Genomic DNA, 13203 nt, shown 5'->3' with positions numbered 1-13203 from the left:
ATTCACACTTGCAGCAACGCTCTCAGAATCTGGTCTCTCGCTGCTGCGTCCTTGGCAGGGAATACTTGCGTGGTACAGGGCAGAGCAAAAGCAGCTCGCGCGCTCGACGCAGGAGCATCGCAAACACTGTCGCAAGGGGAAAACCAGCCCACTTCCATCATGGGTGTGGAATTTGTGAAGTCAACAGTTCTGTCGAAGACAATCGCTCACGCAGCCAGAAAGAAGGCTCCACCGAGATTGGAACTCGGATCGCTGGATTCAGAGTCCAGAGTGCTCACCATTACACCATGGAACCCTGAGACAGCAGGGGCTGCCGAACCACTGCTCAAGGATGTTTGCCTCCTTCGTCAAGCGTGGAAACAGCAACGACAAGGATCACAATGGCGACTGTGGATCTGCTGATCCAGCAGCTCGTGCACTCGGTCTTTCGCAAGTGCAACCACGCTGTCTCGGCCTGCTGCCCTGTAAGGCCGGTCGCCCTCGCCTCCGAAATCCACTTTGCCGAAGTTTCCGAAAGCAGCTCGGGCCGTGCCAGATATGCCGACCTGTCCGCGAAACCTAGTTTCTCAGCGGGAGCAGGGCTGCTGTCGGCCATGAACAACTCTGAGCCGGGCTACTGCTCGCTAATCTCTCTCACTGGCAAACTTTCAAGCTGCTGGACAATCGCCTCGCCAGCATTTCACTTTGGCTTCAGCTTTCTCACCTCACAGTTAGCCTTCCTTCTGCTAAGTACAGCTGTAGGACAAGTCGCACATCTGCAGTACAGCTGCCTATTCAAACAGCACCGCTGCTGTTTCTCTCCCTTACCGGCGGCCATCGCTGTGTCAGCGCTGCGATGAGCAATGCTTTTAAGCAAAGTGAGATCTCAGACGGACTGTGTTCAAGAGCACGTGTCCCTGGCTTTCCGGGAGTCTGCATTGTATGCACTGTTTTTGATGTCGTTGGACTGCCTTGTACGTACAAATGTCATTGTTACCGTTTTGTAGTGATTGAAACTGGGATTTGAGGTTCCTGGTTTCCCTGAAAACTGGTTGAACGGTAGGGCTCGGGGCCTGGCTTTGCCGCTCCTCTCCCTGGTAAAATTGCGGTTTCTCTGTGTCCAGCTGTTCCTGTGAATTGTTGAATCAAATTAAAGAAAAGAGCACCTGTCCAGCATGCGCCTCATTTCAATTCCTGTCACCTTTTCACCAGCTGTCTGTGGAACACAGAGAGGAGCTCCAAAAACAACACCGCTTGACTGCAGCTTGTCTCTTAATGCTGTGTCCTTCGAAGAAAACACATCCGTGGTTCAGGAGAGAGCAAAAGCAGGCACCGGTGGCGAGCTTAAGACGCCACCTCGGGATTGGCATCATCCCGTTCTGGCAGAAATGCGATGAGATCTGACTCCAAGGTGCTAAAAGGGCTGCTCTTACAATTGGCCCGTAGGCAGATTTCACTCGCGCGTCCCACATTAAACAAGGGCCGGGACGAAGCAAGTCAAGGTTCCGCCGAGATTCGAACTCGGATCGCTGGATTCAAAGTCCAGAGTGCTAGCCATTACACCACGGAACCAGCAGTGCTGCCGCCTCAGGCAGGCCTGAGCTTTCCTGCATTCACACTTGCAGCAACGCTCTCAGAATCTGGTCTCTCGCTGCTGCGTCCTTGGCAGGGAATACTTGCGTGGTACAGGGCAGAGCAAAAGCAGCGAGCGCGCTCGACGCAGGAGCATCGCAAACACTGTCGCAAGGGGAAAACCAGCCCACTTCCATCATGGGTGTGGAATTTGTGAAGTCAACAGTTCTGTCGAAGACAATCGCTCACGCAGCCAAAAAGAAGGCTCCACCGAGATTTGAACTCGGATCGCAGGATTCAGAGTCCAGAGTGCTCACCATTACACCATGGAACCCTGAGACAGCAGGGGCTGCCGAACCACTGCTCAAGGATGTTTGCCTCCTTCGTCAAGCGTGGAAACAGCAACGACAAGGATCACAATGGCGACTGTGGATCTGCTGATCCAGCAGCTCGTGCACTCGGTCTTTCGCAAGTGCAACCACGCTGTCTCGGCCTGCTGCCCTGTAAGGCCGGTCGCCCTCGCCTCCGAAATCCACTTTGCCGAAGTTTCCGAAAGCAGCTCGGGCCGTGCCAGATATGCCGACCTGTCCGCGAAACCTAGTTTCTCAGCGGGAGCAGGGCTGCTGTCGGCCATGAACAACTCTGAGCCGGGCTACTGCTCGCTAATCTCTCTCACTGGCAAACTTTCAAGCTGCTGGACAATCGCCTCGCCAGCATTTCACTTTGGCTTCAGCTTTCTCACCTCACAGTTAGCCTTCCTTCTGCTAAGTACAGCTGTAGGACAAGTCGCACATCTGCAGTACAGCTGCCTATTCAAACAGCACCGCTGCTGTTTCTCTCCCTTACCGGCGGCCATCGCTGTGTCAGCGCTGCGATGAGCAATGCTTTTAAGCAAAGTGAGATCTCAGACGGACTGTGTTCAAGAGCACGTGTCCCTGGCTTTCCGGGAGTCTGTATTGTATGCACTGTTTTTGATGTCGTTGGACTGCCTTGTACGTACAAATGTCATTGTTACCGTTTTGTAGTGATTGAAACTGGGATTTGAGGTTCCTGGTTTCCCTGAAAACTGGTTGAACGGTAGGGCTCGGGGCCTGGCTTTGCCGCTCCTCTCCCTGGTAAAATTGCGGTTTCTCTGTGTCCAGCTGTTCCTGTGAATTGTTGAATCAAATTAAAGAAAAGAGCACCTGTCCAGCATGCGCCTCATTTCAATTCCTGTCACCTTTTCACCAGCTGTCTGTGGAACACAGAGAGGAGCTCCAAAAACAACACCGCTTGACTGCAGCTTGTCTCTTAATGCTGTGTCCTTCGAAGAAAACACATCCGTGGTTCAGGAGAGAGCAAAAGCAGGCACCGGTGGCGAGCTTAAGACGCCACCTCGGGATTGGCATCATCCCGTTCTGGCAGAAATGCGATGAGATCTGACTCCAAGGTGCTAAAAGGGCTGCTCTTACAATTGGCCCGTAGGCAGATTTCACTCGCGCGTCCCACATTAAACAAGGGCCGGGACGAAGCAAGTCAAGGTTCCGCCGAGATTCGAACTCGGATCGCTGGATTCAAAGTCCAGAGTGCTAGCCATTACACCACGGAACCAGCAGTGCTGCCGCCTCAGGCAGGCCTGAGCTTTCCTGCATTCACACTTGCAGCAACGCTCTCAGAATCTGGTCTCTCGCTGCTGCGTCCTTGGCAGGGAATACTTGCGTGGTACAGGGCAGAGCAAAAGCAGCTCGCGCGCTCGACGCAGGAGCATCGCAAACACTGTCGCAAGGGGAAAACCAGCCCACTTCCATCATGGGTGTGGAATTTGTGAAGTCAACAGTTCTGTCGAAGACAATCGCTCACGCAGCCAGAAAGAAGGCTCCACCGAGATTGGAACTCGGATCGCTGGATTCAGAGTCCAGAGTGCTCACCATTACACCATGGAACCCTGAGACAGCAGGGGCTGCCGAACCACTGCTCAAGGATGTTTGCCTCCTTCGTCAAGCGTGGAAACAGCAACGACAAGGATCACAATGGCGACTGTGGATCTGCTGATCCAGCAGCTCGTGCACTCGGTCTTTCGCAAGTGCAACCACGCTGTCTCGGCCTGCTGCCCTGTAAGGCCGGTCGCCCTCGCCTCCGAAATCCACTTTGCCGAAGTTTCCGAAAGCAGCTCGGGCCGTGCCAGATATGCCGACCTGTCCGCGAAACCTAGTTTCTCAGCGGGAGCAGGGCTGCTGTCGGCCATGAACAACTCTGAGCCGGGCTACTGCTCGCTAATCTCTCTCACTGGCAAACTTTCAAGCTGCTGGACAATCGCCTCGCCAGCATTTCACTTTGGCTTCAGCTTTCTCACCTCACAGTTAGCCTTCCTTCTGCTAAGTACAGCTGTAGGACAAGTCGCACATCTGCAGTACAGCTGCCTATTCAAACAGCACCGCTGCTGTTTCTCTCCCTTACCGGCGGCCATCGCTGTGTCAGCGCTGCGATGAGCAATGCTTTTAAGCAAAGTGAGATCTCAGACGGACTGTGTTCAAGAGCACGTGTCCCTGGCTTTCCGGGAGTCTGCATTGTATGCACTGTTTTTGATGTCGTTGGACTGCCTTGTACGTACAAATGTCATTGTTACCGTTTTGTAGTGATTGAAACTGGGATTTGAGGTTCCTGGTTTCCCTGAAAACTGGTTGAACGGTAGGGCTCGGGGCCTGGCTTTGCCGCTCCTCTCCCTGGTAAAATTGCGGTTTCTCTGTGTCCAGCTGTTCCTGTGAATTGTTGAATCAAATTAAAGAAAAGAGCACCTGTCCAGCATGCGCCTCATTTCAATTCCTGTCACCTTTTCACCAGCTGTCTGTGGAACACAGAGAGGAGCTCCAAAAACAACACCGCTTGACTGCAGCTTGTCTCTTAATGCTGTGTCCTTCGAAGAAAACACATCCGTGGTTCAGGAGAGAGCAAAAGCAGGCACCGGTGGCGAGCTTAAGACGCCACCTCGGGATTGGCATCATCCCGTTCTGGCAGAAATGCGATGAGATCTGACTCCAAGGTGCTAAAAGGGCTGCTCTTACAATTGGCCCGTAGGCAGATTTCACTCGCGCGTCCCACATTAAACAAGGGCCGGGACGAAGCAAGTCAAGGTTCCGCCGAGATTCGAACTCGGATCGCTGGATTCAAAGTCCAGAGTGCTAGCCATTACACCACGGAACCAGCAGTGCTGCCGCCTCAGGCAGGCCTGAGCTTTCCTGCATTCACACTTGCAGCAACGCTCTCAGAATCTGGTCTCTCGCTGCTGCGTCCTTGGCAGGGAATACTTGCGTGGTACAGGGCAGAGCAAAAGCAGCGAGCGCGCTCGACGCAGGAGCATCGCAAACACTGTCGCAAGGGGAAAACCAGCCCACTTCCATCATGGGTGTGGAATTTGTGAAGTCAACAGTTCTGTCGAAGACAATCGCTCACGCAGCCAAAAAGAAGGCTCCACCGAGATTTGAACTCGGATCGCAGGATTCAGAGTCCAGAGTGCTCACCATTACACCATGGAACCCTGAGACAGCAGGGGCTGCCGAACCACTGCTCAAGGATGTTTGCCTCCTTCGTCAAGCGTGGAAACAGCAACGACAAGGATCACAATGGCGACTGTGGATCTGCTGATCCAGCAGCTCGTGCACTCGGTCTTTCGCAAGTGCAACCACGCTGTCTCGGCCTGCTGCCCTGTAAGGCCGGTCGCCCTCGCCTCCGAAATCCACTTTGCCGAAGTTTCCGAAAGCAGCTCGGGCCGTGCCAGATATGCCGACCTGTCCGCGAAACCTAGTTTCTCAGCGGGAGCAGGGCTGCTGTCGGCCATGAACAACTCTGAGCCGGGCTACTGCTCGCTAATCTCTCTCACTGGCAAACTTTCAAGCTGCTGGACAATCGCCTCGCCAGCATTTCACTTTGGCTTCAGCTTTCTCACCTCACAGTTAGCCTTCCTTCTGCTAAGTACAGCTGTAGGACAAGTCGCACATCTGCAGTACAGCTGCCTATTCAAACAGCACCGCTGCTGTTTCTCTCCCTTACCGGCGGCCATCGCTGTGTCAGCGCTGCGATGAGCAATGCTTTTAAGCAAAGTGAGATCTCAGACGGACTGTGTTCAAGAGCACGTGTCCCTGGCTTTCCGGGAGTCTGTATTGTATGCACTGTTTTTGATGTCGTTGGACTGCCTTGTACGTACAAATGTCATTGTTACCGTTTTGTAGTGATTGAAACTGGGATTTGAGGTTCCTGGTTTCCCTGAAAACTGGTTGAACGGTAGGGCTCGGGGCCTGGCTTTGCCGCTCCTCTCCCTGGTAAAATTGCGGTTTCTCTGTGTCCAGCTGTTCCTGTGAATTGTTGAATCAAATTAAAGAAAAGAGCACCTGTCCAGCATGCGCCTCATTTCAATTCCTGTCACCTTTTCACCAGCTGTCTGTGGAACACAGAGAGGAGCTCCAAAAACAACACCGCTTGACTGCAGCTTGTCTCTTAATGCTGTGTCCTTCGAAGAAAACACATCCGTGGTTCAGGAGAGAGCAAAAGCAGGCACCGGTGGCGAGCTTAAGACGCCACCTCGGGATTGGCATCATCCCGTTCTGGCAGAAATGCGATGAGATCTGACTCCAAGGTGCTAAAAGGGCTGCTCTTACAATTGGCCCGTAGGCAGATTTCACTCGCGCGTCCCACATTAAACAAGGGCCGGGACGAAGCAAGTCAAGGTTCCGCCGAGATTCGAACTCGGATCGCTGGATTCAAAGTCCAGAGTGCTAGCCATTACACCACGGAACCAGCAGTGCTGCCGCCTCAGGCAGGCCTGAGCTTTCCTGCATTCACACTTGCAGCAACGCTCTCAGAATCTGGTCTCTCGCTGCTGCGTCCTTGGCAGGGAATACTTGCGTGGTACAGGGCAGAGCAAAAGCAGCGAGCGCGCTCGACGCAGGAGCATCGCAAACACTGTCGCAAGGGGAAAACCAGCCCACTTCCATCATGGGTGTGGAATTTGTGAAGTCAACAGTTCTGTCGAAGACAATCGCTCACGCAGCCAGAAAGAAGGCTCCACCGAGATTTGAACTCGGATCACTGGATTCAGAGTCCAGAGTGCTCACCATTACACCATGGAACCCTGAGACAGCAGGGGCTGCCGAACCACTGCTCAAGGATGTTTGCCTCCTTCGTCAAGCGTGGAAACAGCAACGACAAGGATCACAATGGCGACTGTGGATCTGCTGATCCAGCAGCTCGTGCACTCGGTCTTTCGCAAGTGCAACCACGCTGTCTCGGCCTGCTGCCCTGTAAGGCCGGTCGCCCTCGCCTCCGAAATCCACTTTGCCGAAGTTTCCGAAAGCAGCTCGGGCCGTGCCAGATATGCCGACCTGTCCGCGAAACCTAGTTTCTCAGCGGGAGCAGGGCTGCTGTCGGCCATGAACAACTCTGAGCCGGGCTACTGCTCGCTAATCTCTCTCACTGGCAAACTTTCAAGCTGCTGGACAATCGCCTCGCCAGCATTTCACTTTGGCTTCAGCTTTCTCACCTCACAGTTAGCCTTCCTTCTGCTAAGTACAGCTGTAGGACAAGTCGCACATCTGCAGTACAGCTGCCTATTCAAACAGCACCGCTGCTGTTTCTCTCCCTTACCGGCGGCCATCGCTGTGTCAGCGCTGCGATGAGCAATGCTTTTAAGCAAAGTGAGATCTCAGACGGACTGTGTTCAAGAGCACGTGTCCCTGGCTTTCCGGGAGTCTGTATTGTATGCACTGTTTTTGATGTCGTTGGACTGCCTTGTACGTACAAATGTCATTGTTACCGTTTTGTAGTGATTGAAACTGGGATTTGAGGTTCCTGGTTTCCCTGAAAACTGGTTGAACGGTAGGGCTCGGGGCCTGGCTTTGCCGCTCCTCTCCCTGGTAAAATTGCGGTTTCTCTGTGTCCAGCTGTTCCTGTGAATTGTTGAATCAAATTAAAGAAAAGAGCACCTGTCCAGCATGCGCCTCATTTCAATTCCTGTCACCTTTTCACCAGCTGTCTGTGGAACACAGAGAGGAGCTCCAAAAACAACACCGCTTGACTGCAGCTTGTCTCTTAATGCTGTGTCCTTCGAAGAAAACACATCCGTGGTTCAGGAGAGAGCAAAAGCAGGCACCGGTGGCGAGCTTAAGACGCCACCTCGGGATTGGCATCATCCCGTTCTGGCAGAAATGCGATGAGATCTGACTCCAAGGTGCTAAAAGGGCTGCTCTTACAATTGGCCCGTAGGCAGATTTCACTCGCGCGTCCCACATTAAACAAGGGCCGGGACGAAGCAAGTCAAGGTTCCGCCGAGATTCGAACTCGGATCGCTGGATTCAAAGTCCAGAGTGCTAGCCATTACACCACGGAACCAGCAGTGCTGCCGCCTCAGGCAGGCCTGAGCTTTCCTGCATTCACACTTGCAGCAACGCTCTCAGAATCTGGTCTCTCGCTGCTGCGTCCTTGGCAGGGAATACTTGCGTGGTACAGGGCAGAGCAAAAGCAGCTCGCGCGCTCGACGCAGGAGCATCGCAAACACTGTCGCAAGGGGAAAACCAGCCCACTTCCATCATGGGTGTGGAATTTGTGAAGTCAACAGTTCTGTCGAAGACAATCGCTCACGCAGCCAGAAAGAAGGCTCCACCGAGATTTGAACGCGGATCGCTGGATTACAGAGTCCAGAGTGCTCACCATTACACCATGGAACCCTGAGACAGCAGGTGCTGCCGAACCACTGCTCAAGGATGTTTGCCTCCTTCGTCAAGCGTGGAAACAGCAACGACAAGGATCACAATGGCGACTGTGGATCTGCTGATCCAGCAGCTCGTGCACTCGGTCTTTCGCAAGTGCAACTACGCTGTCTCGGCCTGCTGCCCTGTAAGGCCGGTCGCCCTCGCCTCCGAAATCCACTTTGCCGAAGTTTCCGAAAGCAGCTCGGGCCGTGCCAGATATGCCGACCTGTCCGCGAAACCTAGTTTCTCAGCGGGAGCAGGGCTGCTGTCGGCCATGAACAACTCTGAGCCGGGCTACTGCTCGCTAATCTCTCTCACTGGCAAACTTTCAAGCTGCTGGACAATCGCCTCGCCAGCAATTCACTTTGGCTTCAGCTTTCTCACCTCACAGTTAGCCTTCCTTCTGCTAAGTCCAGCTGTAGGACAAGTCGCACATCTGCAGTACAGCTGCCTATTCAAACAGCACCGCTGCTGTTTCTCTCCCTTACCGGCGGCCATCGCTGTGTCAGCGCTGCGATGAGCAATGCTTTTAAGCAAAGTGAGATCTCAGACGGACTGTGTTCAAGAGCACGTGTCCCTGGCTTTCCGGGAGTCTGCATTGTATGCACTGTTTTTGATGTCATTGGACTGCCTTGTACGTACAAATGTCATTGTTACCGTTTTGTAGTGATTGAAACTGGGATTTGAGGTTCCTGGTTTCCCTGAAAACTGGTTGAACGGTAGGGCTCGGGGCCTGGCTTTGCCGCTCCTCTCCCTGGTAAAATTGCGGTTTCTCTGTGTCCAGCTGTTCCTGTGAATTGTTGAATCAAATTAAAGAAAAGAGCACCTGTCCAGCATGCGCCTCATTTCAATTCCTGTCACCTTTTCACCAGCTGTCTGTGGAACACAGAGAGGAGCTCCAAAAACAACACCGCTTGACTGCAGCTTGTCTCTTAATGCTGTGTCCTTCGAAGAAAACACATCCGTGGTTCAGGAGAGAGCAAAAGCAGGCACCGGTGGCGAGCTTAAGACTCCACCTCGGGATTGGCATCATCCCGTTCTGGCAGAAATGCGATGAGATCTGACTCCAAGGTGCTAAAAGGGCTGCTCTTACAATTGGCCCGTAGGCAGATTTCACTCGCGCGTCCCACATTAAACAAGGGCCGGGACGAAGCAAGTCAAGGTTCCGCCGAGATTCGAACTCGGATCGCTGGATTCAAAGTCCAGAGTGCTAGCCATTACACCACGGAACCAGCAGTGCTGCCGCCTCTGGCGGGCCTGAGCTTTCCTGCATTCACACTTGCAGCAACGCTCTCAGAATCTGGTCTCTCGCTGCTGCGTCCTTGGCAGGGAATACTTGCGTGGTACAGGGCAGAGCAAAAGCAGCTCGCGCGCTCGACGCAGGAGCATCGCAAACACTGTCGCAAGGGGAAAACCAGCCCACTTCCATCATGGGTGTGGAATTTGTGAAGTCAACAGTTCTGTCGAAGACAATCGCTCACGCAGCCAGAAAGAAGGCTCCACCGAGATTTGAACGCGGATCGCTGGATTACAGAGTCCAGAGTGCTCACCATTACACCATGGAACCCTGAGACAGCAGGTGCTGCCGAACCACTGCTCAAGGATGTTTGCCTCCTTCGTCAAGCGTGGAAACAGCAACGACAAGGATCACAATGGCGACTGTGGATCTGCTGATCCAGCAGCTCGTGCACTCGGTCTTTCGCAAGTGCAACTACGCTGTCTCGGCCTGCTGCCCTGTAAGGCCGGTCGCCCTCGCCTCCGAAATCCACTTTGCCGAAGTTTCCGAAAGCAGCTCGGGCCGTGCCAGATATGCCGACCTGTCCGCGAAACCTAGTTTCTCAGCGGGAGCAGGGCTGCTGTCGGCCATGAACAACTCTGAGCCGGGCTACTGCTCGCTAATCTCTCTCACTGGCAAACTTTCAAGCTGCTGGACAATCGCCTCGCCAGCAATTCACTTTGGCTTCAGCTTTCTCACCTCACAGTTAGCCTTCCTTCTGCTAAGTCCAGCTGTAGGACAAGTCGCACATCTGCAGTACAGCTGCCTATTCAAACAGCACCGCTGCTGTTTCTCTCCCTTACCGGCGGCCATCGCTGTGTCAGCGCTGCGATGAGCAATGCTTTTAAGCAAAGTGAGATCTCAGACGGACTGTGTTCAAGAGCACGTGTCCCTGGCTTTCCGGGAGTCTGCATTGTATGCACTGTTTTTGATGTCATTGGACTGCCTTGTACGTACAAATGTCATTGTTACCGTTTTGTAGTGATTGAAACTGGGATTTGAGGTTCCTGGTTTCCCTGAAAACTGGTTGAACGGTAGGGCTCGGGGCCTGGCTTTGCCGCTCCTCTCCCTGGTAAAATTGCGGTTTCTCTGTGTCCAGCTGTTCCTGTGAATTGTTGAATCAAATTAAAGAAAAGAGCACCTGTCCAGCATGCGCCTCATTTCAATTCCTGTCACCTTTTCACCAGCTGTCTGTGGAACACAGAGAGGAGCTCCAAAAACAACACCGCTTGACTGCAGCTTGTCTCTTAATGCTGTGTCCTTCGAAGAAAACACATCCGTGGTTCAGGAGAGAGCAAAAGCAGGCACCGGTGGCGAGCTTAAGACGCCACCTCGGGATTGGCATCATCCCGTTCTGGCAGAAATGCGATGAGATCTGACTCCAAGGTGCTAAAAGGGCTGCTCTTACAATTGGCCCGTAGGCAGATTTCACTCGCGCGTCCCACATTAAACAAGGGCCGGGACGAAGCAAGTCAAGGTTCCGCCGAGATTCGAACTCGGATCACTGGATTCAAAGTCCAGAGTGCTAGCCATTACACCACGGAACCAGCAGGGCTGCCGCCTCTGGCGGGCCTGAGCTTTCCTGCATTCACACTTGCAGCAACGCTCTCAGAATCTGGTCTCTCGCTGCTGCGTCCTTGGCAGGGAATACTTGCGTGGTACAGGGCAGAGCAAAAGCAGCGAGCGCGCTCGACGCAGGAGCATCGCAAACACTGTCGCAAGGGGAAAACCAGCCCACTTCCATCATGGGTGTGGAATTTGTGAAGTCAACAGTTCTGTCGAAGACAATCGCTCACGCAGCCAAAAAGAAGGCTCCACCGAGATTTGAACTCGGATCGCAGGATTCAGAGTCCAGAGTGCTCACCATTACACCATGGAACCCTGAGACAGCAGGGGCTGCCGAACCACTGCTCAAGGATGTTTGCCTCCTTCGTCAAGCGTGGAAACAGCAACGACAAGGATCACAATGGCGACTGTGGATCTGCTGATCCAGCAGCTCGTGCACTCGGTCTTTCGCAAGTGCAACCACGCTGTCTCGGCCTGCTGCCCTGTAAGGCCGGTCGCCCTCGCCTCCGAAATCCACTTTGCCGAAGTTTCCGAAAGCAGCTCGGGCCGTGCCAGATATGCCGACCTGTCCGCGAAACCTAGTTTCTCAGCGGGAGCAGGGCTGCTGTCGGCCATGAACAACTCTGAGCCGGGCTACTGCTCGCTAATCTCTCTCACTGGCAAACTTTCAAGCTGCTGGACAATCGCCTCGCCAGCATTTCACTTTGGCTTCAGCTTTCTCACCTCACAGTTAGCCTTCCTTCTGCTAAGTACAGCTGTAGGACAAGTCGCACATCTGCAGTACAGCTGCCTATTCAAACAGCACCGCTGCTGTTTCTCTCCCTTACCGGCGGCCATCGCTGTGTCAGCGCTGCGATGAGCAATGCTTTTAAGCAAAGTGAGATCTCAGACGGACTGTGTTCAAGAGCACGTGTCCCTGGCTTTCCGGGAGTCTGTATTGTATGCACTGTTTTTGATGTCGTTGGACTGCCTTGTACGTACAAATGTCATTGTTACCGTTTTGTAGTGATTGAAACTGGGATTTGAGGTTCCTGGTTTCCCTGAAAACTGGTTGAACGGTAGGGCTCGGGGCCTGGCTTTGCCGCTCCTCTCCCTGGTAAAATTGCGGTTTCTCTGTGTCCAGCTGTTCCTGTGAATTGTTGAATCAAATTAAAGAAAAGAGCACCTGTCCAGCATGCGCCTCATTTCAATTCCTGTCACCTTTTCACCAGCTGTCTGTGGAACACAGAGAGGAGCTCCAAAAACAACACCGCTTGACTGCAGCTTGTCTCTTAATGCTGTGTCCTTCGAAGAAAACACATCCGTGGTTCAGGAGAGAGCAAAAGCAGGCACCGGTGGCGAGCTTAAGACGCCACCTCGGGATTGGCATCATCCCGTTCTGGCAGAAATGCGATGAGATCTGACTCCAAGGTGCTAAAAGGGCTGCTCTTACAATTGGCCCGTAGGCAGATTTCACTCGCGCGTCCCACATTAAACAAGGGCCGGGACGAAGCAAGTCAAGGTTCCGCCGAGATTCGAACTCGGATCGCTGGATTCAAAGTCCAGAGTGCTAGCCATTACACCACGGAACCAGCAGCGCTGCCGCCTCTGGCGGGCCTGAGCTTTCCTGCATTCACACTTGCAGCAACGCTCTCAGAATCTGGTCTCTCGCTGCTGCGTCCTTGGCAGGGAATACTTGCGTGGTACAGGGCAGAGCAAAAGCAGCGAGCGCGCTCGACGCAGGAGCATCGCAAACACTGTCGCAAGGGGAAAACCAGCCCACTTCCATCATGGGTGTGGAATTTGTGAAGTCAACAGTTCTGTCGAAGACAATCGCTCACGCAGCCAAAAAGAAGGCTCCACCGAGATTTGAACTCGGATCGCAGGATTCAGAGTCCAGAGTGCTCACCATTACACCATGGAACCCTGAGACAGCAGGGGCTGCCGAACCACTGCTCAAGGATGTTTGCCTCCTTCGTCAAGCGTGGAAACAGCAACGACAAGGATCACAATGGCGACTGTGGATCTGCTGATCCAGCAGCTCGTGCACTCGGTCTTTCGCAAGTGCAACCACGCTGTCTCGGCCTGCTGCCCTGTAAGGCCGGTCGCCCT

General features: G+C 53.6%; 15 non-coding genes across 15 annotated transcripts; all 15 read right to left on the bottom strand.

The window, feature by feature from the left end:
- Window positions 1-223: 223 nt before the first annotated feature.
- trnaq-cug (transfer RNA glutamine (anticodon CUG)) lies at window positions 224-295 on the bottom strand. The gene has a single exon. It is a non-coding gene; the product is annotated as a tRNA-Gln (tRNA).
- A 1184-nt stretch (window positions 296-1479) lies between these two features.
- Window positions 1480-1551, bottom strand: trnaq-uug (transfer RNA glutamine (anticodon UUG)). The gene has a single exon. It is a non-coding gene; the product is annotated as a tRNA-Gln (tRNA).
- A 262-nt stretch (window positions 1552-1813) lies between these two features.
- On the bottom strand, window positions 1814-1885 carry trnaq-cug (transfer RNA glutamine (anticodon CUG)). Its single transcript has one exon. It is a non-coding gene; the product is annotated as a tRNA-Gln (tRNA).
- A 1184-nt stretch (window positions 1886-3069) lies between these two features.
- On the bottom strand, window positions 3070-3141 carry trnaq-uug (transfer RNA glutamine (anticodon UUG)). The gene has a single exon. It is a non-coding gene; the product is annotated as a tRNA-Gln (tRNA).
- Window positions 3142-3403: 262 nt separating this feature from the next.
- On the bottom strand, window positions 3404-3475 carry trnaq-cug (transfer RNA glutamine (anticodon CUG)). Its single transcript has one exon. It is a non-coding gene; the product is annotated as a tRNA-Gln (tRNA).
- Window positions 3476-4659: 1184 nt separating this feature from the next.
- On the bottom strand, window positions 4660-4731 carry trnaq-uug (transfer RNA glutamine (anticodon UUG)). Its single transcript has one exon. It is a non-coding gene; the product is annotated as a tRNA-Gln (tRNA).
- Window positions 4732-4993: 262 nt separating this feature from the next.
- On the bottom strand, window positions 4994-5065 carry trnaq-cug (transfer RNA glutamine (anticodon CUG)). The gene has a single exon. It is a non-coding gene; the product is annotated as a tRNA-Gln (tRNA).
- Window positions 5066-6249: 1184 nt separating this feature from the next.
- trnaq-uug (transfer RNA glutamine (anticodon UUG)) lies at window positions 6250-6321 on the bottom strand. Its single transcript has one exon. It is a non-coding gene; the product is annotated as a tRNA-Gln (tRNA).
- Window positions 6322-6583: 262 nt separating this feature from the next.
- trnaq-cug (transfer RNA glutamine (anticodon CUG)) lies at window positions 6584-6655 on the bottom strand. The gene has a single exon. It is a non-coding gene; the product is annotated as a tRNA-Gln (tRNA).
- Window positions 6656-7839: 1184 nt separating this feature from the next.
- trnaq-uug (transfer RNA glutamine (anticodon UUG)) lies at window positions 7840-7911 on the bottom strand. Its single transcript has one exon. It is a non-coding gene; the product is annotated as a tRNA-Gln (tRNA).
- Window positions 7912-9430: 1519 nt separating this feature from the next.
- On the bottom strand, window positions 9431-9502 carry trnaq-uug (transfer RNA glutamine (anticodon UUG)). The gene has a single exon. It is a non-coding gene; the product is annotated as a tRNA-Gln (tRNA).
- Window positions 9503-11021: 1519 nt separating this feature from the next.
- trnaq-uug (transfer RNA glutamine (anticodon UUG)) lies at window positions 11022-11093 on the bottom strand. Its single transcript has one exon. It is a non-coding gene; the product is annotated as a tRNA-Gln (tRNA).
- A 262-nt stretch (window positions 11094-11355) lies between these two features.
- On the bottom strand, window positions 11356-11427 carry trnaq-cug (transfer RNA glutamine (anticodon CUG)). Its single transcript has one exon. It is a non-coding gene; the product is annotated as a tRNA-Gln (tRNA).
- A 1184-nt stretch (window positions 11428-12611) lies between these two features.
- Window positions 12612-12683, bottom strand: trnaq-uug (transfer RNA glutamine (anticodon UUG)). The gene has a single exon. It is a non-coding gene; the product is annotated as a tRNA-Gln (tRNA).
- A 262-nt stretch (window positions 12684-12945) lies between these two features.
- Window positions 12946-13017, bottom strand: trnaq-cug (transfer RNA glutamine (anticodon CUG)). Its single transcript has one exon. It is a non-coding gene; the product is annotated as a tRNA-Gln (tRNA).
- Between the last annotated feature and the right edge of the window lie 186 nt (window positions 13018-13203).

This window comes from Chiloscyllium punctatum, chromosome 21, assembly GCF_047496795.1.
Source record: "Chiloscyllium punctatum isolate Juve2018m chromosome 21, sChiPun1.3, whole genome shotgun sequence".
In the NCBI taxonomy this organism is placed as follows: Eukaryota; Metazoa; Chordata; class Chondrichthyes; order Orectolobiformes; family Hemiscylliidae; genus Chiloscyllium; species Chiloscyllium punctatum.
The sequence above is the reverse complement of the archived record's forward strand: the minus strand, read 5'-3'. Positions and strand labels throughout refer to the sequence as shown.